The sequence below is a fragment of the Apteryx mantelli genome, chromosome 8 (genome assembly GCF_036417845.1).
Source record: "Apteryx mantelli isolate bAptMan1 chromosome 8, bAptMan1.hap1, whole genome shotgun sequence".
Classification (NCBI taxonomy): domain Eukaryota; kingdom Metazoa; phylum Chordata; class Aves; order Apterygiformes; family Apterygidae; genus Apteryx; species Apteryx mantelli.
In genome coordinates this window covers 42829900-42853929 of record NC_089985.1, presented here as the reverse complement: position 1 = coordinate 42853929, position 24030 = coordinate 42829900, and the positions used below count along the sequence as shown (strand labels likewise).

Below are 24030 nucleotides of genomic sequence, written 5' to 3'. Positions count from 1 at the left end.
ATGTTGCGTCTTGACACAAGGGCGCAATAGAGACAACGCTGGTGCAAACCTGCCTTCAGCATAAGCAACGCTTGGGCGTCAATTAAAGCACAAAGTGATTTAATCAGACAGTAAATTCTATAAAATATTTTGAATTCATCCAAGGTGAAGCTGACCTGTTACTGACTATATTACTTCAACCTGACCCAAGGGTCCTGGTTCAGCTACAGAACTGAAAAACTATTTGCTCGAAACAGTTTTAAAGCTACTTCTGTTTTCCACCTCTGTTGGATCCTGCCCCAGCATCATCCAGGCAACCTGAGCATCCTGAAGGGAACATGGAGAGAAAAACAAAAGCTCATTTTCACACCCGTTCACAAACAAGTCGCTTCTCCCTGGTAGCAGTCACATGTCCAGCACTGGCATGTTTTTCCAGCCAAAGCCTCCCTGGGAATGCGCCGGCAGCCTCCAGACCACGCCATGGACCCGCGGCTCCGGCAGGAGCATCGGGAGAAGATGCCTTCACCAGCAGCAGCACCAGAAACCTTCACAGCGACAGAAAGCCCTGTGGGCGCAAAAAGGCCATGAGAAGAAAAGCCAACTGCCGAGGAGAAGTCGGGTTGCTTTTGGCAGGTTCAGCCAAGACCTCCCCAGCGACCTGCATTTTAATCCAGCAGAGGATCCCCTTCAAGGCTTGGCTTTCTCTTGAGCTGCACCATCAAAGTCAACTCACAATCTCAGCTGATCAGAAGCCAAAACAGAAGCTTCAGGTGAAATGCCCAGAAAATTAGATTGATCAGAGTTGATAAGAATCAAGTCAGACAATTCTGCAGTGTGAACATGACTGAAAACTGCAAGATAGCTGATAAGGTATTCAGACAACAATATCTGATTAAAATAAACAAGTTATTATTTTCACAATAATTTGTTTAGCAATGTTACACTATGCTCTGAACTAGAAAAGACAAAAACATCATTGTGATCTAATTACTTTTAAAAATTCTATTAACATAACAATTTGATCCAACTGTCTATGAGGTGTCCCTGCTTGGGGCTTTAGTCCCTATGACAACAGAACCGTTTTCAAATGTTGCGATTATTTTTAGGCAAGACATCTTCTAAAGGAAGTCTCCTGGTATGATATGCAAAAATTTGAAGATTAAGAGAAAAATAAAAATCAAAAAGTCTTCTAAAAGTAACTCTGACCTTACAAATATGAAAAATCTCATTCAGTCTTAGTTATAAAATGTGATAGCTTGAAGTCCCTAAAATCCAGTTTTATTAAAAGGTCAAGTGGAAATGTGGTTTTGGGCACCGCCCAGTAGTATAATGTGACTTTCCTATTTCTCAAGTATATGCAAATTAGATACACCTAGCATTTTCTGTTCTTTTTAGTTTTACACTGAAAGATTCTTTGCATAGATATTTCATTGAAAATCTAAAATATGTTGATTTAACACTGTATTTTTGAAGTCAGGATTTCTAAAGTAAAAGTTCAATTTTCAGTTAAATATTAATTCTTCCAACCCTTTTTCCAGCAAGACAAAAGCCAAAGCAACAAAAGCACTTTCCAGCCATTCAAGTACAAATCCTAAAGTTCCTCAGCTCTGTGCGGTCATCTCATTAAATATAATTTACTACGGAATTAAATTAAGCTAAACTAGAGAAAGGTCACTTGGATTCTGAACAGGGTTCTACACAGAATTTTAATGGCAGTTAGTGAACTTAGGTTAAAAGATAATTTGAATTAGTTTTTCTAAACTTTTTTATATGGACCAAGCTTTAAGTATAAGAACACGTGAAGTTAATTTAGATGACTTTTACTTCTCTTGAAGAAATAAACCCCTTCAGACACAGGTACATGCCTCCATCCAATAGGTCTGAGCACATTCTCACCGGCTTTGGGGCAGCCTGGTTGCGTTTGTTTTCTTTGCCTTCTGGTGCTAATTGGATGGGGCAGGTCGGCTTGCACCAGGCCGGGGTGGTGTCCTGGTCCTGCTCATGGTCATGGTCATCGTCCTGGTCCTGCTCATGGTCCTGGTCCTCAGGCAGCAGGGGGGACCTAGGAGAGCAGGAGCAGCAGCACTTCATGCCCCGCGGCCCCAGGGTTTCAATGCCGGCTTGGACGTGGCCCCAGGTGGGGAGCGGTGCTGGGTGCTGGGTGCTGACGAGCTGCAAGCCCACCTGGCTCCGCGGAGCTGAGCCCAGCAGAGACCGCGTCTGCCAGCAACATCTCGCCTTCGAATACACCGTGCAGAAGGAGGCGCTGCCGGTCGTAGCGCTAGCAGCGAGGACAGGCAAGATTTGAGCTTGGCTGTTTCTGTCTTCATCCAAGCCGAGAAGTGACTGATGCAGCCTGCGCTCCCGCAGCCGACCTCCTCTACCGCGCGTGTTTACAGGTGCTCGGCTGATTGAGAGCGAGGGCAGCAAACGCTAACAATTTAATTTTATTCCTGAGCAAAAGTCCCTAGACAGTTTCATAACATTAAAGCTGTTCATAATATATATTCTTCATGTGAAACGTCTTCCCTCTCATGGTGACCTATTCCGCAAAGCAAATCTCATTAGTGACTCCGAGTTATGATGTGATACGATCATCGCTTGCCTTTGGGTTAGCAGAGTGTATTTGTTGCCCGGTCTGTTTTATCGACTAATGACACAGGACTGCTCGACTGCTGGCCTTTGAGCACGCGTGCCGTGCTGCCGCCCGCACGGGACGGGCGTGAGGGAAAGGAGACGGAGAAATGTCAAGCAATATGTTTCTGCATTCAGATTAAGAGCTTGGATCCATAAGAATTGAAACCAAAATTGTTTTATTTGTTCCTCAAAAGTGAGGAAGACCAGCGAAGAAAAACATAGTAAAATGAATGCAAAGACGTTTATAGACTGATTAGCTGAATACCAGAACGTTTTAAGTGAAATCCATGGAGAAAATGAAATAATCTTCATGTGTATTTTACTATGTGGTACTTTCATTACCTGGGCATACGAAGGATTTTGGAAGCTGTGTTTGGAAGAAGAATTTTTGAGAACTATCACAGACTAAAACCTCTGAACATGTGAACCTGCAGGTCCCAGGGTCAGAGCCCGCTGGGACGTCACCGGGAGTCACCGCGGGCTGCCGCGACTGCAGCACGAGCCTCTGAACGTCTTTATGGATCAACACTCTGTTTAGCTAAAACGTTTTGCAGTTTTCACTAACGTTTGCCCAGATGACTAGACATCGAACATGATTGCCATTTAGACTTCTTTCTTGCATTTCCTGTGCTCTTAACTGTTTTACCTGGAAAAAGATCACTCTTTTCATTCTCATGTATGGGTCTTTGACTTTTGTGGCATCTGACCGCTGCTGTTTTCTGAATAAACTCACACAAAATGCCTGAAAATGTCAAATCGAAATGCAGTAAAGCATGTTGTTGCTTATAAGACATTATTGTAGGTAAACACACAATTACCAAAGATGAGTGAGAAACAACACGGAAAACTTGCTGCCCCTGAGACCCGCCAGGGCCAGGGGGCCCGGAGGCGGCACGGATGGACGGACGGATGGACGGACGCCCTGCCGGACAGCCACTCCGGCGCTGCCCAGGGAGGAGCTGCGGGAGGAAACGTGGGTCCAGCTGCGGGCCCGGCAGAGAGGGAAGAGCCACGTGAATCCCTGCGTGTCGCCCGCGTTCCCCGCGCGCCGCGCGTTCGGATCAGCACCCAGGCAGCAGCGTCACCGGAGCTCCTCCGCCACGTCCACGCGATGCCGCCTCTTGCGTGTCTCTAAAATGCCTCTGATTTCAGGGCGTTTCGGGCGGATGAGCCTGAGCGAATCCTCACCGCAAGTTTAAGGTGCAGAATTATGCATTCACTTTTGCTGGATTAAATTGATTTACAGTGTGCTTTAATGAAGTGGGTTGCTATGGTGAGGCTGGTTTCAAGGGCGTCTGGTAAAAAAAAAAAAATGCAACAGAAGAGTAAATTGTCCAAATCAGACTGATAAGAAACAACTTTCTACAGTGTTGCACCGGATTTTTACCAGTTTTGGTTTAGCTGAATTAACGGCAGTGCAAGCTCACAGAGCAGAGGCGAAGGAAGCCCTCGGTGGATAAAAAGAGCAGAGATGCGGCGCTGCTGCACCGGGCGGCAGGGACGGGTCGCGGCTGGTGGCCCGGAGGGAGATTCTCGGCTCCGCAGCCCGTAGGGCGTTGAGCAGCGGCGATGGCCCGGCCATCCCGCCGGAGGGGTGCGGGCGCGGGTGGGCTCCTGCGGCCGCCAACGCGCGGGTCGCCCGCGGCCGTTCCCGCGCCCCGCGGCCCCGCGCCGAGGCAGCAAATCCCGTCGTTTCCTTCATCTGCCTCTCCGGGGCTCCTTAATTAACTTTTCTGTTGTATACCTAGATTAGATTACTTTTCTGCCTCTAGGCTACTTCTCCCACTTTATGCCCTCCTTAAAATGCACTTGCGTAGCTTTATAAATCACATAGCATAAGAAAAATTAGTTTTAACAGTTTCTTTCAAGATTTATAACGCTTACCTTACTCTAGGTGATGTATAAAGAGGAAGGAGGACTGACGCGTGGCTGGGCCTCGCCGCAGCCGCAGAGCCGCCCCGTCCCATCCCTCCCCGCGTTCCTCTGCCGGGGGGGAGCGCAGGGCCCTTCGAAAGGCTGCTCCAGAGCCCAGGGCACGGGTACGAGCAGCAAAACAGCCGGTTCCTGTTTTGTTTCCTGCTAACGCCGTCTGTTTTGCTTTTACCCAGGCTCCCCAGGAGGTCTTCTGCTCCAGGTGCTTTTTTCTGTTGGCATCCGCAGAAGGTTTTAATGAAGAAATGATTGATAGCTGCAGTTAAGCAGGACATTAGCTTAATGACGTATGAAGCTGCAGCATGGCTGTTAACTCACGTATAAGTCGATTCCTTATGGAGGAAGCGGAAATCTGCTTGCTCCAGGTCCCAGCAACGCTCCCTCTCCACCCTTCCAGACCTGTTGCTCAGCTTTGGCCGGCTAGTAACAAGTGTTCCAGTTGTAGCAGCTTTTGGACAAAAGCATGCTTTCAAATAAAAATTCGTTCTCGATAAAAAGTCTAATTTTTCTAATTACATCAACATTTGGGGGCTTTTTTTCCCCAAACTCATAAAATAAATTCCCAGAGTCCCAAATTTTATTTATTTTTTAATATTTCTGTGAAGTCTGCCGGGAGATGTGATCCATGTGACTCACGTCTCCTCCATGCCCCGTCTTCCCTGGGCTGGGCTCTCCCGCGGCGAGTGAATGCGTCGGCACAGCATGTGGGACCCAGTGGGAGACGCGGTGGAAAAGGGAGCGGGAGGGACCCGGCCACAGCTCCTGCGAGGCAGCTGGCAGCGCTTTGCAATATCTCTTTATTTTTTCCCCCCCCCACAATTCAACGATTTGTGGCTTCACGTGCTGCTGGCAAACGCGCAGCCCCCAGCCGTGCGCGCCGGCAGCCGCGTCTGCGCAGACCTCTGACGGCACGTGCAGCCCGGGGATGGCGGGTAGCAGGGGACGCGCGGGGCCGCAGACGCCGCCTGCCTTCGCCGGCGCGGGGACGGCCGGGCACGAAGGTGCCGCTGAAGCACCGGTCCGAAGGAGCGCGAGGAGCGGGCGTCTTGGGCGGAGGAGCGTCCTGCGGGGAGGTGAGGGCCGCGGAGCAGTCGGGCAGCCCTCCCGCCTGCCGCCCGGGTAGGGCTAATTGGGTTTTTTACTTAACTAGATTGTGGGTTTTTTTCCTTTTACTTATTTAAAATCGAAGTTCCTAGAAGGCACCGTTAAAGCTGGAAGTGATTGCTGTCTGTCTGTCTGTCCGGGCTGGGTGCCGCCAGAGCAGCTGATACGGCTCAAGAGCAGAGCAGAAGGCTCCGGCTGCTCGATAGCTGCGTCCCAAAACCCTCACACAGCCCCTGCTCTGCGTGGTTTCCTGCTTATTGCCGGTTTGCCCCTTTTCTGACGCAGTAACTTCAACAAAAATGATTCCATATGTAGTCGGGTCCCAAAAATTGTTCTGCGCTTTTGAGACCAAGAATTTACTCCAAGCGTTTTAGAGAGCAATGACACCTTAAAGACTGGGGGAAATGTGGTAGTAATGTATAAACAGAGAGTTGAAATAAGAAACAACTATTTAAGCAATAAAATGTTTTGTAATATGATTGGCTTGTTTATTTAGCAATTCTCTTCGAGAAACTCCAGCCTCTATTCCCTACCGCCACTGCAGCCATAACGTTCCTCGTTACCCCGATGAGGCAGATGTCTGCAAATCAGTGCCGTTGCTCAGAGAGCCTGTTTGCTTTCTGATGCATATCTGCTTGTTTTTGCAGATATTTATGCTACTTTTTGATCTAGTGTCCAAGCTTCAGACAGAACTTTATCATGCGATGAAGCTAATTATAGAGGTCGAGGCGTTTGCAAGACAAAAGAGCCAATACGTGAGGTCTTTTTCTTCCTGTCGCCACTCCGAAGCAGAGGTCACGGTTCTGCAGAACGGATACCAGGGTGTCAACCAGCGGCCAAATTATCCTATATTTCAAGTAGCATCAGTGCGGCTGGAATGAGGCATCTTCTCCGTGTGCTGGCAAAAGCAAAGGATCCCCGATACCGGTAACGGCTCTTGTCGGCTCTCGCGGCCTTGCAGGTTCCTCTCGCTTCTCACCTCATTAACGGCCTGGTCTCACCTGTGCAGAGAGCAGCGCTCCGTCACCGCTTGGGGGTATTCCTGCTATTAGCGCTTGCTTCCTTTGCTGTCACTGAGACTTCGGTAATAGCCACATCCTTGACCGACTAATTTGGAAAGGTCGAGCCCAAACTCAGAAACACTCATTAAGGTTTTATTGGCTGTTCAGTCTGTGCAAAGACCAGGACAAAACCTGAGGGTTTCTCTCGAACGTGGGAGCGTCCCCGCTCCGGTTCAGCCAGCCTCGCTCCCGGAGGCATTTGCCCGTCTCTCCCAGCAACCTATGCAATTTTATCAGGTAAAATTGAAAATCCCACTGATGCATTTGCTACCTTGACAGCATCATTTCTCACTGTTTGACCACAAATTTCGCTCAGTTCACCGCGGGCTCGGGACGCCGTAGCGGGGGCCCTTTCCCAGGGCTCCCGTGGTGCCTCCCGGCCTGTCCCCACGGCAGGACCCGCACCGGCTTCACCCATTCCCGGCGTCTCCGTGCGCACCCAGCGGTGCTGCCGCAGCGACGTGGGGGTGCGATTCCTCACCTCCTCCAAAACGGACCCACGAGTCTCAGCGAGGTTGCCTGAAGCTGCTGTAAACTGTGATTTTCATATACCGCACACTGAATTCGTCAAAGCATTTTAAATATTAAAAATCCAAGTGACGAATACTCCTAAGTTTTATTTTGAGAAATATTAGGAATTGCTGAAGATGAATAGATACAAAAATCAGGGAGCTCCTGGAAGTACTAACAGAGACACTGAGGACAAATTAAATAGATTATCTGAAGTAGATTATTCACTCTTAAATAGCACATAATTTAGGCAGCCGGAGCCTGTGGGACAGGCTGCAGAAATCCCCATTACAGGCTTCCTTTCTCGTTCAGCTCCGTCTCTGTTTTGTCCTCCTCAGCAATACGCTTTTGCCCCTCCCGGATGCATCCCGTCAGATCCGTGCTGCTCTCAGCCGAGGTGCTGGAAAACACATCCGCAGTTCAGCAAGCGACTCTGGCTCCCTGCGGAGCGCTGTGGTTCCTTCCCCGGGGGGTAATAACCTGCAGGGCTCTCCGGAAGCGCGACGCCGGTAGCACAAACCAAGTAAGTAACAGACGTTGCTGGGGAATCAGGCGATGACGGCTCACGTGGCAAAGCGGGGCGAGCTATTTTCCATCCTGAAATACTCCGGAGAGTTCAACACCCTCCTGGTTTCCAATCCCGACATTGCAGACCCAAAGGCCTTTTGCTGGGGAGCGGCCGGGAGCGGGGCAGGTCTCTGTCTCGTAAAAATTCACGGGAATCCCGTTAGGATGACGGGGCAGGGGGGAGCATCCCGCGGGAGCGGGTGTATCGCCCAGCTCGCTGCCCGGCCCGCGCTTCCCCTCCTTCCCCCTCCCGCCGCCCGCATCAGCGGCGTCTCAACCGGTCCCTTGCTCGGCGGGACCCCGGCGAACGCTCGCGCCGGGGCCCCACGGGGGCCGCGATTAGTCGCACGGGGCCACAACAGAAAGTCTTGTCAAGCACAACATCTATTGCAGGAGTTTGTTAATCGTTAAATGAGTATTTGAAAAATAGTGTGGTTGGCTCATTCAATGGACTAACGATATGCGTTTTTAAATACACACACTGTTTAATCTGCTGTGTTTTTAAGAGCGCGGAAGGGGTGGTAGGAGTCTCTCCAGAAACTCGAGAGCTGGAGATAACAGTGTTTCCTCCATCTTCTCTCCGAGTGTGATAGCGATGCGCTGCTCGTGTCCCGCTTCCCCTCCGTGTGCGCTGGGACACACACGCTTGCAGTCGCTCCTTAGCCACGGGCTTCGCTCGCTTCTGCAACCCGCCGCGGCGGCGGCAGCGCCGCACGGTGCGATCCATCGCTTCGCAGCCGGCAGCCCTCTCCGGAGGGCTTGCACCGGCACGTCCAGGCGGGAGCAGGGCTAGGGCCGGCGTGCTTCCAAGTCGCTCGCGGTCCCCTTTCGTCCTGGCCCGCTCTGAGCCGCGCTCGGCTCACGGCGGCCAAGAGCTTCCTGCTCGTCCCCGAGAGCAGCCGCAGGCAAAAACCGCAGACGCGCAGTAAACCGCGCGTCATCCTTGATCGCGACACAGCTCATTCGAGCTGAGGTAAGGGATTAAAGCACACTGCGTTCCTTTTTTTTGTGTTTCTTCACAAAAGACTTGTATCAGATATAGAAAACAATAATCTATTTTTAACCAATTCATTTAAAACTGTATTTGAAATGTTCTTCCTAATCATTAATTTTGTGCCTATCGCTAAAGAAATGCAAACGTTATCTGCGTGTCTAAAGCACCAACCGTGCAGACCCCTGTCCCACAGCACTGCTGGTTAGCACAGCACCGCTGAAAATAGGTTGTGTGCGTGTGTGTGTGCATGCGTGCACACACGTGCATAATGTATAAAATAACACATAAATAATATTATATTGTATAAAGGTACATAGTCTAACATATAATATATATTTATATATAAAGTTATATACACAAATATCCTATTATATACATAAACTATTCATTCTATATGTGAAGTTTATAATTTTATATATAATTTATGCATTATTTAAACATAATGTCAATATATTATATTATTATAAATATAATAAATGAAAGCAAGGCAATAAAATGAGAAAAATAATATACAACCAAAGGAACAAAATAAAATAAGCGCGTCTGCTATGGATCCTCCTTCTTCAGCCCCGCGGAGTCGCGTCCTCCCCAGCACCCCCTGCCTCCCGGGGCCCACTGTGGTCAGCGGCCGTCTTCACGTTTGTGTGACGCTCTTCAGCCAGCTTCCTTCAGGCTGTAGTTACAGGACCCCAGGCAGCTTAGACAGTGCTTTGAAAGTCTAATCTTAATTTCTTTTTCCTAGCTTTTTTATTAAAAAAAAATAGATATTTTGATATATAGGAAGGCAGAAAACTATCCCGCTATACTGCAGATGTCAAGCAAAAACAATCGCTAGGTTAACCACAGTCTAAATGGGAAATGACAGATAGTGGTAAGTAATAGCATCGTATGGCTTCCTGCTAAACCAGGCCGTTCTCCGAGTGTCATATTTTCCAAAAACACCGGGTTCACACAGCTGCACAGTCCGCTGAACAGCAGCCTGAGCAGTGAAGCCAAGGGCTGCGCTGGAGGAGGAGGAGGGGGCGAATCCCCCCGTCGAAAGCACAGTCACAGTGTATTAGCTCCAGCGCTGATTAATACATACTGGAGAGAAATCTGAGGGAATTCTCTCTGCCGGTGCCCAGGCTGCATTTATTCTGTGGGTGAAGATAATTCTTCATTGCCCAGGACCATCCATTTGGTATCTGTTATGCCCATGAGGAGCTTCTTCCTGCCCTGCTGCAACAGCGAGCAGCTTTTTAATTGACTTCAGCGGCAGCAAGATCACCCTGTGTGTGCACGTACACAAAAAAGCATTGAAAATAAAACCAGTGACGTCAATCCGTTCCCCAAACTTTCATCGTTGCTCTTTACAGCTTGAGTCCTTTTCTTTCGAAGCGTGCACCGAGTTCAGAATTCACAGCATGTGTACAGGAAAAAAACCCAAAACCTTAAGTGGCACAAATCAACAAATACGATGATGCAATATCAAATTAAAGATTAGAAATAGAAATGTTTCTTGTAAAGTATAATCCTTGCCTTGATTCATGCATTTAAAAAAATCAATAAAATAATGTGGAACAACCATGCAAGGCTTCTTTTAATGACTTGTGTCTTAATAAATACCATATTCATTACAAACCTCCATCAAAATATATTATCTGCTGCTGCCCATGCTACTTTTCCCTGATTAGAAAGCTTCACCTTGCAAAAGCATGAAAAATGGATAAGAATGGAACGGAATACAAAAGGGCCGCTTATTATTTGTCAACAGGCAGAGTTTGCCCTTTCAAAGCAGATATCAAAATTTTAAATGTGATCTTATAATAGCAGCAAATTTCTTCTAGAGCCATCTGTGACAAACGCTATGGAACCGCATAATATTTGGAGACTCTTGCATTAATATTATAAGTGTTACATATGTCTTTGGGGGCTTACCAGAGATTGTACCGCTGACTCGGGGAATACAGCAGAGCCCGTCCGGCAGGAACGAAAGCCAAGAGGGAGTAATTCATGCCTTTCTCCAGATCTACAGAGTTGCAGGTCATTGGAATTACACATTACACGCATATGCTTCAAAAACAAAAAAGCAAAATGAAGCAGTACAGTTCGAGGGATTTAACGTTTTACTTAATCAAATAATTAAATAAAAAGGGAGGGTCTGGGAGAGGGGTGTTCGCACCTCACCCCGCAGCGGGGGGTCACCGGGCCGTGGCTGGGGAGGTCCCAAGGATGCAGCCACGGGGCACCCGGAGCCCTCTCGGCCCCACATCCAGTCTCCGGACACCGGACAGGCCCCTGCGGAGTGCGCGCCGGAGCGCCGGCGAGCATCCGCACCGTCCGGGAGCGGAGAGGAGGGTGCCGGAGGCTGCTGCCCCGCTCCCGGCTGCGCGCCGGCAGAGCTGTGCCCTGCAGCGCTCCGTGGCAGCTGGGTATCCCGAGGGACCGGGAGGCTGCTCCGGCAGCCGCCTGTGCCTGCAAGAGCCTGGTTTTCCTCGACGCATTTCCAGCCGGTGGGAAAGCCAGCGGGGGAGCGTGCGCGAGAGCCGCGGCGGCGTGACACCAGCCCTGCCGCCCTCCTCCTCCTCCTCCTCCTGCTCCCCGTCGCTCCTGCACGCGCCGGGGCAGCCAGGGACCGCGGAGCAGCGCGGCTGAAGTGCACGTGCCCGTCGCCAGCGGCCACGCGTTTCGCCTTGCAGCGTTCGCTTTGCGATCCCCGGCGTTTGCCGCGCCTCCCGGCCCCGGAGCCGACCGCAGAGCAAAGCGTTCAGGATTCACGCGCAGCTCCCAAGAGGCGCCCGAGTCACGTCCGAAAGGGGAGCCGTCCCCCAGCTTCGCCCCGCAAACCTGCCGACAGCGCGGGCGTAAGGCTGGGCGCAGCTGGTGCGGAGGCGCCCGGCCACGGTTCGGTCCAGCCCAGCCCCGCGGCGGCCGGCGACTGCAGCGAGGCACCGAAAACACCCCGAGCGCGGAGGGGAAGCTGCTACCGGCCCAGGCGGGAGCCGCTGGGGAGGCTCCGAGGCGGAGCGCTTGCCGAAAAGCGAGGACAAATCGAGGCGCTCGCGCTCTCACGCTGTGCACAGGGGGGTTCTGCCGGCTTGCGCAGAACTGGAGGAGTTAGCGCCCGCAGCACCGCTCGCCTGTGCGTGCGTGGCTTTTGTTTATATTGCTGTATTTGGCTAGAGGTGATCCGCTCCATCCATGATCTGAAATAAAAAAACTGCAGTTGTTTACTTACCTGCGCGCTGTCTGACTTCATCTTTCTCTCCTTGATCTCCTTGGGCACAAACACTGGGAGACCTAATTTCTTCTAGATATTTACCAAAAGATTTAATAATGATTGAACTAGACTTATTAAAGAGAGACAGCATTTTTTTTTGTTTTAAACAGTACCCAAGCTCCTTTTTCCCACCTGCCTAAACCAAGTTGTATGATAACAAATTCCACAAAATGAACAAACAGCCTACATTATGACACAAAAATATGTAAAAAACCACTCCCCTCCTGAAATGCTATCTTTTAATTAAAATTGAACATTATTGTTTCCACATATTTTGTCTGCCTTCATAACCCATTTTTCTGCTGCCTGCTCAGAGTACTGTTATTTGCTTTTTTTCTAGAGAAAGAAAACACTCAATTTTACTTTTTAATATCAAATCACTGCACGAAGGCTGAGCCCAAATCAAAGCACTGAACTTTACTACTTTGAACATTGCATCTTGGCCAAAACATGAATGGGATCCATTTTCTCATGGTGGAACAAGTTTAGCTGAAATTTCTTGAGAAGTCATAAAATGCTATTTCCTCTGATGTCTCAGCCAAGGAGATGAATTTTAATAAATAAATGAACTGAATACACATATTTCAATGATAATACCAAGTTGGCCATTTGCAAGGAACTATGTGCAATTTCAGTGGAAAAATGCGAAATTTAACCTTCTGCCTGTTTTTCACTTTGAGCAGATTACCCCTTTCATTGACAGATTACTTCTCGCATGTCAAAGACAGTGCTACAAGAAGTGCAAATGACAATATACTCAGAAAGCGTTATCTCAATTGCAGGGTAAATGGCTCAATCATACACTCTAAATACTACGGACACGTAAAGCCTGCATGGCCAGGCAGGAAGGTTTTAATCCACACGCATTTCCCTCAGATCCCCAAATGCGACTGCCTCTAAGACAGAAAACAGCATCCGCAGACCTGTGAGGTCTCTCTTGATACACATCTGGCATAAACCTTCTCTAAAGCATTTTGGTAAAATCTGAAGAAGTTTCCAAAAAAAACTGCAAATAAATAAACTTTTTTCAAAGCCAGTGAGGAGGATTAGTGCAAGTCATATCCTCTTTTCTCATATTTACATTCAGAATTCTAATGGCACTTGACTCTGAAATCATTCCAGTAAAGCGGAAAATTAATATTTTAATATGTCTACCTCTCCAGCAACCAGAAATAAGTGGAAGTAGTAGAGAAGAAAATGTTTTAGTATTAACTATGTGTATGAATATTTATCGTAACTTGCCATCAGACATCTGCCTATCAGGGTGCGTGCTCACTTATATATACTGTAAATCACTGTGGGAGCCACAGAAGCAATTATTTTCATGTTGTACGGAAAAGAGAGAAACAATTTGTTTCTCACCGCGTTTTGATTAGCTTTAACCGTCCCTTTTTTTCTCGGGGTACCAAGCGTGCCCGATAAGCAGGCTGCAGCAGGAAGCGCGGGCTGCCCCGCCGTCGCCGCCGGGGGGTTTCACACCCCGCGCTCTCGCGATATAAACGCCTCCAAGGCCCGAGGCAGAGGGACGAGCAGGCGCAGCAAGACCCACAAGTGCTCTGTCCGGGTCGGTTCAGACCGAAAACCCTTGCGTAGCTCTTTAAACCGCAGTCTGTTACTTGGTAAACCTAAACAGCCTCGGAAAATACATGTAGGCTCCCTTTTTGTAGGAAAAACAGGTGTTTATAAAGGAGTGTATTAAGAATAATGCATATGTTTAGATTTTTCTTTATATCTATAAATATGGTTATGCATAAATATAAATATTTGTGTTTATGCTTATGCTACAGACCCTTTTCTGTACCTTTGCTTGCTACTATTTCCGTAAATCTAAAAACCTAAATGTTTATAGTGTCAGTTTGTTTCCTCAAATTTACGTTTAATTTTCATTTAATGATTTATGGTGAATGTGCCATGGAAATTAAGGCCTCTCTGCTCATTTTCTTTATAGAGTATTTATTCCACTTGTCTGGAGCGCGGATAAGATTGTTAATGGTTTTCAGCACTGATCTAACTGGCAGCGAGGCATCCCGCTCCTCGGCGGCGGCCCGGCGGCGCAGCCCTCACCTCACCCTCACCCGTCCCACGGCCGAGCCGTCGCCTGGTCAAAGCCCTTTGGGTCTGGCGGTGGAAAGGGAAAGACGTACCTTTGATTCCGCAGCTTCACGAAAGGGCTTGCGAAACGACTTTCTCCCAAGGAAGTGTTCACGGGCAGCGCTCCCGGTCTTCTTCCTCCGCTCCCGCTGCCTGCACAAGCAGTGCCGGGCATTTGCTCTGTCCCTCCCCAGCCTGGGGAGGCCATGGACGCTGCTGCCGCGGAGCCCGTTTGCTGCCGATCCTGCGGGAACAGCCCAAATCTGAATCTCTCAGGATCATTTTGCTGTCAGTTGTGCTGTAAGAGAGAAAAGAAAAGAAAAAATGGAAGAAATATTGGTTACCGTTCTTAAAACATTCAGTATGGCCAAGGTCAAGTTACCAAAAAAAGTCACAACTGGCTGGGATGTGTTTGCTTTTTTCCAGATGACGTTTTACTTATTTTTGGAGGGGTGTGGGGGGGGGACAACATTACTGGAAGAGTTTTCATTCACAGGATGAATTTCTGTAGAAGAATCTAAATCACAGGTACACCTGCAGCACTGCAAGTTCTCCTTCAGAGAGAGCTGGAAGTTGGTACTAGATATCTGGCATTCATAATATCAAAATCACTCAGATGTAAAATCGTAGGCGCAGTGTTGAGCACAGTGTGCTGTTTCTCTGCTCAGAAAAGACCAAATCCTCTGGGCGTACCTAGATGGAGATGATACGTTTTTCCTCTTTCTGCTAGCGCTGGCGTTGGGCCGGCGCAGACTCCAGCAGAGCGCGACTGGAAAGCAGGGACTTGGCCCCCGGGGCAGGACTCGCTGCTGCCGTGGCCCAGGGAGCGTCCCACCGCGCGGGGCGGATCCGGCCGGCCGTGGGGACCGCTCGCCCGCCGCGGGCGTCTGTCGGCAGGGCTGCCAGCACGGTCAGCCGGACGCACCGCCTCGGCCTCCCGCACGGCCACCACCTCGTACATGACGATGCTGTGGACGAGATTCCCGCTCCCACCGTCAAAGCAAGCTGGATCAGCCACCCAGCCTCCAGCAAAAATGTAAAACCCGGGTAACTTAATGCCATAAATTTGGAAGTGATTCTTCTTTGTCTTTAGCTTATCCACCGTCATATCCGTGGGCTAATTCCTGGTCCACGTAGGTGAGCCTGTGAGGAAAATCACGGCTGTTAACGATCATTACACACCAATTTCCTATGGCTCATGGCATAATAGCTAAAGAGCTTGTGTCTGGAAGGATTTAGGGTGGACTTCCACTGCCTAATCGTGGTTATGTACTCAAATGAATAGATCAAATGGTTTTGCAACTCCCATTAGAAAACACCTGCATTATATGCAATGTCAGATTTCCGACTGGGCAACAAGAAATCTATATGAAGCCCTTAGAGGAAGCCACGACCCACTTAAGGATGACTGACAAACATATCAGTCGTAGTTAGCTGACACCAGACAGTTCTTTGTTTTGAAGTAAGCTAGCTCCTTTGTAAACTCAAGACATAAAATTCACGCTGTAAGATACATTGTAATTAAAATACAATCTAAAAATTATAATCTTACAATGCTATTAAATAATTATGGCTTATTCACATTTTTTTCCATATTTTAATGTCTGCACTTTGTGATGACTGAATATACAGTAGGAGTGAATCACTCATTTCCAAGTATAAAACTTGCATATTGTAAGGTTGAATTATTCATATTATTCCTCTTCAGCCCTATTTCTATTTACATTCTTGATATTGAAAAATATTCTTCAAAGATGAAATTTGGCAATTAAAATTAAAAGGCAAAATTTGACAATGCACATTATTAAATCATCATAAACTGGGACAGTAAAAATTAAAAATGTGGCTGGTGCCAGCTAGCTGTGATGTTGTGAGTTGTTCCGAAGTGGGTCGCAGTTTTCCAAAGTACACTTAATATAAGGTTTGGCTTTTAGTATGAGGTTTGGCTTTTTTTTTTTTTTTAATGCCTATCAGGAGACTTGAAACCATGCATTTCACTGCTACTTGCTGTGAGCTGAGTCCTACCGCCCCCACGCTTGGTGGTGGCGGCAGGTTCCTCTGTATTGCGGGCGCCCAGGGTCTCCGGCACAGCCCGTGGGCAGCGCGCAACAGCTCCTCGGTGCCCCCCTGCCCACCCCGGAGCCGCAGCACGCTCACCCGCCCCGGTTCTCTGCACCGCCTCGTCGGGACTTACTCTTGCAGGGATGTTTGGACAGAGTTAATCTGTTTTTCCAGTAGTTGGAAATGCCCCTCAAAAGACAATGTGGACATCCTCGGTGAAACAACACCGTGAAATAAGGTTTAGCCAGAAGGAATGCATGTAAGATTCCGGCCATTTAGATTTACAGACATATTTCTGTATTTGACAACTTTACAGGAAGTTTACAATGGCTTTTCACATAATCCTTTACCTATTCTTTTTCCTGTCCATTCAAATGTGGTTCAGCACAATAAAATTGGAGGAAAGAATGAAATTATGTTAGCAAGCAGGAAGTGATCTCTGTCTCCTGCATTGTCCTGTATTTGTAAACTAAGAGATAATGTCAGGAATAATGAAACCATTCCTGATAAAATGTGCATTATAATGTATACATAATTATTTTAAAGGCATTCTGGACTACATAAAACATTTAAAGCCAAAAATATCTTTGAAGGCAAAGACTTGAAGAAAGTGTTTCTTTAATATATGCTGGTTACTGTAACCATAGTTTCATTTTTGAAGTTAAAGGGCAAGAGATGGTGCAGTCTGACTTTCACAAATAAGGGAAGTTGATATCCAGATTCCAAAATTCATATTTTTCCCAAAATCAGATTTTGGATGAATGGACAAATTCATATTTTGATGGACAAGCATGTTTATATGGGGCTGATACAAAGTCATAAAAATAAGCATATGCACATTCAAAAGCAATAGAACTAGCTGGGTGGGACCAGCTGAAGAGCTGTCCCACTCATCTGATGGTTTTTAAGGCTAGAAGGGATCATTATATTCATGTACTCAGATAGCCAACATGCATGATACAACAGTAGGATTTAAATAATGGAAAATTATTTTATTATGTAAATGCAATCCATATTTAAATTGTTAATGTACAATTAAAAAAAAAAAGGAAAACAGTCAAAAAGGCAAAGTAGAGCCTGTGGCGTGTAGCCTATGTTTTGTTCATCATCTACAATGTCATTCACAATTTGGATCCCCCAATTCACAAAGTAAAGTGTCGTAGTTTGTGTTTGAATAAACCTGGCTTGCTTGGGTTCATTGCTAGGGCCCATCAGCAGAGTGGACCTTTGTGAATTTATAACCCTTAGTATATCAACAAAACTTTCCTATCGAAACCATTGAAGCTATGTTAGTGCCTGCTAAAACAGCTTTAACGTAGCCTGCACTAGAATTCCTAGTCTCACACCGTGCCACAGGAAATGCCACTCATATAATTGCACCAATTAGTTGGCTTGGAAATATCAGTCATCATTAGCAACTACTGTTCAAAGGGGGATACTTCTTATCGGTGCAGCAACCCTAGTAATTAATAGTTACTTTTACGATCAAGTTGTCTGAATATGAACCTGTGCTCTTGGAAATAGGCCTTCCAGTTTCATTTAATTCATTCAGAGTTATGGCCATGTTTTTCAGGTCAGAATTTCTCCATTTCCTTTTAAATATATTTCACTTGTTTCATATTATGGAAAAATCTTTTCTGTGTGAACTTTCGTACTGTCTCGAGGAAAGAAATTGGTGCTGTAGCTTGTTCTTTTATGCTTCTATCTTCGTTCTGATAGATATGCAGGCAGTTTAACCAGCTCTTAATCTAAGAGTGCCCTCATACATTCTTGCACTCTCACGTAACACTTGCTATCTTACTTTAAACTTGAGCATCAGGCTTGAACTCTCTCTGTTTCAGGATCCTGAGCAAGCGCCCAAGACCCGACCCCTGGCTCGCCACACAGTGCCACCACACGCGAAGAGCAGCCGGGGTTCGGATTCGGCGCAGCGGAGTCTCGCGACATTCCCGTGGCGAGCAAGCTCACACGGACACCCGCCAGCCTGGAGCGTGCAAACTCTGTCGGGCAGGCCCTGCTCTGGCTGTAAAGCTATTAACAGTGAATCTACTGAAGGTGTTCTCTCAAATGGGAATAAAACCATTCAAAAGCTGCATGTCTCTAAAAATAGTAATAATAACGGTTCACCACAAAGAATGTGGCAGGTAAATCCACTTGGGAGATGGAGGAACCTGGGGACTTGTGATCCTCGCACGCGTTCTGGAAGGCCTGCTGAAGGCATAATAAGATCCTTTGCAGCTGCAAATCATCAGTGCTCGCAAAAAGTGCTGTACAAGAAATAGTAATAATCCAGCATATATAACAAGGAATAGAGGGAAGGAGGGTGCACTTTATGTAGATTTAATCAAAAAGTCCTCAGAACTAATTGGCTGAAGTGATTGGGGAAACTGATGGAGTGCAATAACGCTGGAGACCTTTTTTGCTGCTTCTCCCTGGCAGCTGAGCTGGCTGGCTGGGCTCAGAGCAGCAGCGTGGGTGCCCGCGAAGCACGAGCTCCTGGGGTTGTCGACCAGCCCTTCCGCCACGGGGTGTCACGCAGCACCTTCGGCGTGCTGAGACGGGGGCGGCAAGGTGAGGGCTCCTTCAAAGAGTCGGCTGTTTCTTCACTGCGAAGCGATGTCAAGGAAAGGGTTGTAACATTAATACCCTTAAAGGTGTGTTGTAAATTTGCCCAGTTCCTATTCGGATACGTAGCCACTAAGGCAGTGTTTATGTATTAGCCTGCAGACGAACAACTTCTGCAGTGACACGTTTCAGTTCTTATCCCCAGGTTATAGCTCCCGCACTGGCAGCATCATGGACTCCTCGTGCACAATCTGCAGAGTATATTATTGTTTTGTGGACACCATTAGGCTCTCTGGTTTTAAAAGCTACAGGCACTTCCCAGGTGCACTGGAGGTAGGGGAATGAGCTTGCCTCTTCTTAGAATTTAGGACCTGTGGCCTTCAGAAATCATTCAGGGCCAATGAGTCTGAAAATAGATCCACTTTCGATTTCATATGTATAGCCACACGTTTAGATGTAGTATGTTATAAGCAAGGTCGTCTCAGGAAAGAACCTAGGCTTTTTGCAAGCTAAAATATACAGGTCTATGGCTATGCTTCTCAAGAAGGCCAAGTCTTTCTCTCCAGACCATCTGTGTAGACCTAAAAATATACCATTCAAAAATGAAGTTTGCCCCACTCTTTTACTCAATAATGGATATGCTTTTCCTTATTACTCTTGCAAATTTGGGCTTTTCCCATTTTTATGCATGTTTTTTATTTTACATTTGCCTTCAGTGAGTGTGTGAACATCACTGTATATGCTGGGTATTATTCATCTGTAATCTCTGAAACCCTAACTTTTCTTTGAGTGCTGATGTTACTATTTCAGATTTTCTTCAATGTTCATCATATTAAAAATGCTCGTTCTATTATCTTTGTTCTGAACTGGGTAATTTTCACTGATGGACAATGGCTTGTCAAGGGTTGATCCAGACTCCTCCACCGCTCTGAGTGTCTGTCAGGGTTTTTTCGCAGACCTTGGATACAAGCTGATCTATTATCAGATACCGGTAGCCAGAACTGCACTTTACCCTCAGTGACCAGCTCTTAACATATTTGCTTCATATACAAAGTGCGGTACTCTTTATATTTCTATGTTGCAATTGCATGGTCAGCTCTTCTCTGCATTACTTAACCTCTAATTTTTTAAAATATTAAGTGTTTGAGAAACAACAATTGTCAGCAGACTTTGGACACTTTTCTCCAACTGCTGATCTATCTGATCTTGTCAGTACGTAATGTTCTGGCCCTTCAGTGAGCGAGGTATTCCTGGGGCCTGTGCCCAAAAGTGACCCAAATTAGGTGAGAGGAATAAAAGTGGATTTACTTTACCTAAGCAGTGTCACTGTGAGCCTTATTTGTTGTGATCTGTGGTACACATGTGAATGAACACATAATCACAGATATAAACGTGGCTGCATTTACCTCATTATCTCGCTTCATCTGCTGGACTGGCCTTAATATGAAGTGAAGTCTGGGGGTTCTTTTGTTTTTTTTTTTTTGTTGTTCTTTTTCCCTGAAGTTCAGATCTGAAAAGTCCACTGATTTTCTGTTCACTGTTCTGCCAGTGTCGGGAGCAGGGAGGAAAGAAGGACCACAGCGCCAGGCATGAAACTGTGGGAGCCAATGAACAATCCTGCAGTCCTGCAGTCCAGTTAGGAGGCAGAGGAGTTGAGGGCTGTTTCTCATAATATATAAATATATATATATGCATATATGTTGGTAATTATATAGGAAACATGTATATATGTAGTTAATGATCCTTCCCTTTGAAAAATCAGGCTTGCCTTACCTCCATGGCTAACTTTATTAACCTTCTTGGTTACTCTGAAGTACATATATTTGTACAAGAATGGATTCAGACTGTGAGTGTAGACTGGATTTTGGCAGCTGAGAACCATGCTAGATGGCAGATCCCAAAGCTCCTTCTGTGTCTCACATGGGATACCACAAACGAGTCACTGGAGTGTCTTCCTTTTCTCACCTAAAGAGCCCCTCCACCTGACTATTAGCAGCACGTATTTGCTGCTTATGCTTTTTTCACTCCTCCATAATGATGTAAAGAAATACTGAAATTTCTATCCTTAAATTAGTCTGGTAAAATATAATATATTAATCATAAATAATTTATATGAGTCTGTCCTTTTTTTCAGCAAATGGAGATACTACATATCTCAGCAGTGTCATAGGAACATTCTTTCCATATAACATTGCTCTGGATTTTCTTCTAAAATAAAAAGAAAAAAATTGAAAAAGAGAACTAGCTGAATGTTTCTTTTCTCACTCCTATTTGATAGGAACAATCCCCTGTAGATTTCCTCAAGCCAGTCTTTTAATTTTACGTAACACTAACAAGTAAAGTACAGAAAGCTGCTGCAGGCTATTTTAGCTACTGTCAAAAGCATTGGCATTAGTATATCTTGTTTTATGCTGTTCAGCTTCCTAGAATAATGACAGCAAATGCACTTCTGCTTTCAAGAGCAAAGCAGTATCATGCATAGCATTCTACTCCATTTCATGAAAACTGCTGGGTATAATTTTAATTCATTTTCTACCATTATATCTTTTTTGCTGGATTGTTTATAATTCACTACTTTTCTACCCCTTATCTAACTCTCTATACAGAACAAGGTTTTGCTGCTGACACGTAAGCCCTCAGGAACCTATTTGGTCAAACAATGGAAGAACGTTATCAACTTTAATGATGATTTTCCCACTATACAAACACCTGTTTTCCCAGCATACTACGTTAAACCACTTATAACAAGGTCAGTGATACTGTTTTATCTTCCCTCACTTTGAGGCAGAGATATCAATCTTTATAAGCAATAAAAAGGTATGAACACCAAATGGTAGCAGGTAGCAGGATTTGCTACTTTTGTAAAGGTAGATTTATATTTGCTTTATGTTACATGGATGGAGAAATTCTGTGATGAAATCTGTGTTGTTCGAGTGTCCTTAGAGAAAATGTATGAGGCCAAATCCTCCACCCTGCACACAGCCTAACCAGCCAAATTATGCTCCAGGGACTTCTGGGCACACATGAAAGGAGGCTGAAATTTCCACGGGAACAAAAGAAAATTAATCATCCAAATTACATTGAAATGCAGTAGAAGTTGAGTGTACAACTTCTTTTGTTCCTGTGGAAATGTCAGCCCAAAGAAATATTCCCCACAGAGAGTAGAGGCAGGAGCCTCCGTGACCCTCAGCCCCTACATCTGTGGGAGGAAAGAGCTAGCAGATCCACCGAGCAGCTGGAGGGAAGAGGATTTTCCATGAAATGCCCTCAGTGACTACAAAGGCTCCAGGTCCCCAGAGGTGCCCAGATCTCGGCCCCGCAGAGCCCGGGATTCTCACGTGGCCCCAGGCTCCCCACTCCCTTTGCCCCGAGAGCACCGGGGACCCCACAGACGGGGCAGCCTGCCAGCCTCCGGGCAACCCGGGAGAAATGCTCCTTATTCTAGAAAAAAATGCATATTTTTTTTCCCCAAACAAACAACAAAGAAATTCCCATTCCCTCAAACACAGTCAAAGGTTTTATTTTGGCATGAGACATTTCAATGGAATGAGAATATGTCTGAAAGCCAGACTTTCTGAAGAGAAGAAATTCCAGGTTTTGGCAAGCTGTAATTGTGAAACTTCTACAGCCTTATGCCACAAAGCCTTTGGTGACTGAGAAGCCCTGTAGAGAAGACAGGGATGGAAATTTCCAGTACAGCTGTGAGAATAAATGAATTTTTAGTTTTTGACTTTCAGAGGTACTTTAACAGACCCTAAGTTGGAAAGCTAAACTTTGTTTTCTTTTTATACTACCCACAGGAAAAGGAAAAGGAAAAGGAGAAAGTAGAAGAAAAGAAAAGAAACGAAAGCCACGGTCTTCGAATCTTAAGAACTTTTTTTTTCACTAGCAATGGTGGGAGTTGCATATTGAGGTGAAGAACAGTGTATGGTCTTCCAGTATATTTTATATAGCTTCCAATACACAAGCAAACATAATTAACATTCTTATGATACTAAAACTATAACTAAAAAGCAATTCAATTTGTAAAACTCTATTTGCCACGATTATAAGGATGAACAGAGGAAGAAAATGTTAAGGAAAAATAGAAGAAGGAATGAAAAAGAAGGAATGGCAGAGGAGAAGCATCTGTAAGAGTTATTAAGTGGGTAATAGAAATATTTTTGGATAATGGATAAGACAAAGCAAAAACAACTGACCATTGAACTAAGCCAGACATCTGGGGAATTCTTCTGTCTCAGGTCCTTTGTTCTGTGAAATGTTTTAATTCAAGTCTGCTTTCCCTTAATCTTTACTAAAACTGAAATAGATAAGAGAACAATAAAGTAGTGATACAAGAAAACTAAAACAATTCTTTAATCCTCTGGCTCGCCTAAATTAATGAACATCTTTGTGTGTTTGTTTATAAAGTGGCAGAGTTCAAGGCAAAGATTTCCTTTATTATTTCTGTGCAGCTTCAAGGACACTGATGGCACTCAAAAAATAAGAAGCTGTATCTAAATAGTGATCATTTCTTCAAACCTCTATCAAACTTGACTCTAGTCAGACAGCCCTGGAGGTTGCAAATGCCTAGCAGCGGGCTGTAATGATCAAAGCAGCAATCTGAGGCAAGCATGGGCAATTGGAGATCAATTTTTCAACCCCAAGAGGCAGGAATTATGCTATTTAAAAATAGTTTCCTTTTTTTTTGAACTTGAGTTCAATTATTTTTTGCTCTCAGGCTTCTCTACCTTGAACTTTTTCTCACCCAAAGTTTAGGCCCCAAAAGAATATCCAGGGACCCCTACACAGTTAATACGGAACATTTCTCTTAAGTCCAACTGTAAAAATTTACTGAAATAAGCTGGTGCCTTCACAGACAAGAAACAGCAGACAGAAACAGACAACTACTTCAGACTGGAATACAGATGCTGAACCGCCTTCCCAAAACACGAATCCTTTTGTTTTGTCTGTGTTTTGTTTCCTTGTGTTTTGATAGGACACAAATAAAAATGTGCGCTTTGGATAAAATTAAAAGACTTTTTAAATCTATTTGCCCATTTTTATTTTTAAAATTCTGAAATAAAAGTAATTTCTGAAGTGAGAAGTTAAAAATTTTTCAGTACATTTTGAAATGCCTTCCTCTGCTTTCAGTCTAAAACTTTTCACCAAATTTGACCTGGATTTATGAGTCACCCGCTGCCATTGCCTCAGCAAAGCAGTATTTGGTGTTTGCCATTTGCTGGCAGGAGATGGAGGGGAGGGCTTGTCCTCCAGATCCTGGTGGGACC

General features: G+C 45.9%; 1 long non-coding RNA gene across 1 annotated transcript; it reads left to right on the top strand.

Annotated features, from left to right (window-relative positions):
* Positions 1-7652: 7652 nt before the first annotated feature.
* On the top strand, positions 7653-23765 carry LOC106486514 (uncharacterized). Its single transcript, XR_001292888.2, has 3 exons — positions 7653-7746; positions 21367-21509; positions 22561-23765. It is a non-coding gene; the product is annotated as an uncharacterized lncRNA (long non-coding RNA).
* Positions 23766-24030: the final 265 nt, after the last annotated feature.